The sequence below is a fragment of the Octodon degus genome, unplaced genomic scaffold, assembly GCF_000260255.1.
Source record: "Octodon degus isolate 3935 unplaced genomic scaffold, OctDeg1.0 scaffold00529, whole genome shotgun sequence".
Taxonomy (NCBI): domain Eukaryota; kingdom Metazoa; phylum Chordata; class Mammalia; order Rodentia; family Octodontidae; genus Octodon; species Octodon degus.
In genome coordinates, this window is record NW_004525105.1 from 86,232 (window position 1) to 88,731 (window position 2,500).

At 45.2% G+C, this 2,500-nt stretch overlaps 1 pseudogene; it reads left to right on the top strand.

The window, feature by feature from the left end:
• Positions 1-276: 276 nt before the first annotated feature.
• LOC101592817 lies at positions 277-1,784 on the top strand (annotated as a pseudogene).
• Positions 1,785-2,500: the final 716 nt, after the last annotated feature.

Consider the following 2,500-nt stretch of genomic DNA (forward strand, 5'->3'; position numbering starts at 1 on the left):
TATTACACTCAAAGCTAACAGCAGGTTAATAAGAATATCTGATTGGCAAATGACTCAATATATTTTTGAACCTACTTCTCAGTGGTAAAGTTCATTAAATATTCTTCCATGCTACTGAAATCTTGGCAGTACAATATTTAGTCTTCTGACAATATCTTATGAATATTTGTAGATGATCTAAAATATGCATACATTTTTCAAAGAAATTTTTTTCTGTGACTGAGTCTCCACACATTGGTGCAGAAAGACAGCATTCAGCTCCAGTTGGTCATTGGTATGGCAAATCTTGCTGCGCGGGAGGAGCTGGTGCGACTTCAAGGAGAGCGTTGTGGGACCTCAAGCAACAGAAGGCTGATGCCCAGCACATTGAGGAAGAAGTGGCAAAACTCCTGAAACTGGAGGCACAGCTGGGCCCTGATGAAAGCAAACAGAAGTTTGTGCTCAAAATCCCCAATGGCACAAGAGACTATAGTCCCCAGCACATGGCAGTTACGGAGAAGGTCTTTGATGTCATCAACCACTGCGTCAAACACCATGGCGCAGAAGTGATTGAACTAAAGGAAACCCTGACCAGAAAGTATGGAGAAGAGTCTAAGCTTATCTATGACCTGAAGGATGGGGAGTTGCTGTCCCTTCCTTATGAACTCACTGTTCCTTTTGCTCAGTATTCACCAATGAATAAACTGACCAACATTAAACCCTACCATACAGCAAAGGTGTATCAGCAAGATAACCCAGCCATGACCCGTGGCATATCCCGGGAATTCTACCAGTGTGATTTTGACATTGCTGGGCAATTTGACCCTATGATCCCTGATGCAGAGTGCTTGAAGATCATGAGTGAGTTCCTGAGTTTGCTTCAGATAGGAGACTTCCTGGTCAAGGTCAAAGACCGGCGCATCCTAGATGGGATGTTCGCAATTTGTGCTGCTCCTGATAGCAAGTTCCATACCATCTGTTCCTCAGTGGACAAGCTGGACAAGATGTCCTGGCAGGATGTGAAGAATGAGATGGGGGGAGAGAAGGGCCTTGCACCTGAGGTGACTGACCACATTGGGGACTACATCCAGCAACATGGCAGTGTGTCTCTGGTGGAGCACCTGCTCCAGGATCCTAAACTGTCCCAAAACAAGCAAGCCTTGGAAGACCTGGGAGATATGTAGCTTCTGTTTGAGTATCTGATCTTCTTTGGCATTGCTGACAAGCTCTCTTTCCATCTGAGACTTGCTTGAGGTCTGGACTACTCTACAGGGGTGATCTATAAAGATGTGCTACTACAGATCTCAGCCCAGGCAAGGGAAGAGCCCCTTGTCATGGGCAGTGTGGCTGCTGGACGGAGCTATGATGGGCTGGTGGGCATGTTTGACCCCAAAGGGCATAAAATGCCCTGTTTGGGGCTCAGCCTTGGAGTGGAGCGAATCTTCTCCATCATGGAGCGGAGACTAGAGGCTTCAGAGATCAAGGTACAGAACACACAAACACAGATGCTTATGGCATCTGCACAGAAGAAGCTATTGGAAGAGAGACTGAAGCTTGTCTCAGAGCTGTGAGATGCTGGTATCAAGGCTGAGCTGCTCTACAAGAAGAACCCAAAGTTACTGAACCAGTTGCAGTACTGTGAGGAAGCACGCATCCCCCTGGTGGCCATAATCTGTGAACAGGAGCTCAAGCATAGGGTCATCAACCTGTATTTGGTGGCCAGCAGGGAAGAGGTGGATGTCTGAGGAGAAGGCCTTGTGGAAGAAATTAGAAGAAGAACAAGCCAGCCTCTCTGCATCTGCTGAGCCAAGCAAACTTATCAGATGAAGGTGGGACTGACACTATTTGAGGCTAAAGCCACATTTGTGCTTGAACAATTTTGCACAATTTTGTGCCCACAATAAGACCTGAAGAGAGGTCAGAACAGAGACTTTATTTTTATTATGATTGGTAGATGACGGGGTACTACATCACTTTTAACAGAGCGCCATGGGGCATCATGGGGAATTAAGCTAGTCCACCTCAGGCCTGACACGGCCTCCACAGGGCTCCATTCCAGATGGAATGGATGCCTTAATGCCACACCTGTTGCCAAAGGTCCAATAAAATGCTTCAAACTTTGAAAGTTTTTTTATTTTAGAAAAGCCTGAAGGTTTCCATAACTTATTTCAAATGCTGACATACAATTAAATTAAAATAATATCACATTTGAATAACTTCCCTCCCAGTGCATAAATGTCAAAAAGACATGGCAGGTAATATTTGTAACTCTGCCAGTCCTTAGTCTCCAAGACCTGCTTTTGTTTCAGCATTTCATGGTGGCTCGAACGCTAGTGTCCAATATCTGGAGTGAGCTGATCCATATGCAGGGACATTGGTGGGACCTTGGTTAAGGCCATTAGCACTGTACACCAAACAACTGTGCAGCTACCATGCTTCATGCCAAATAGGTTTATTGAGAAACAAATAGCAATGAGACAGTTTCAAACCAAATTGGTAGGACAGTTTCAATAATTAACAC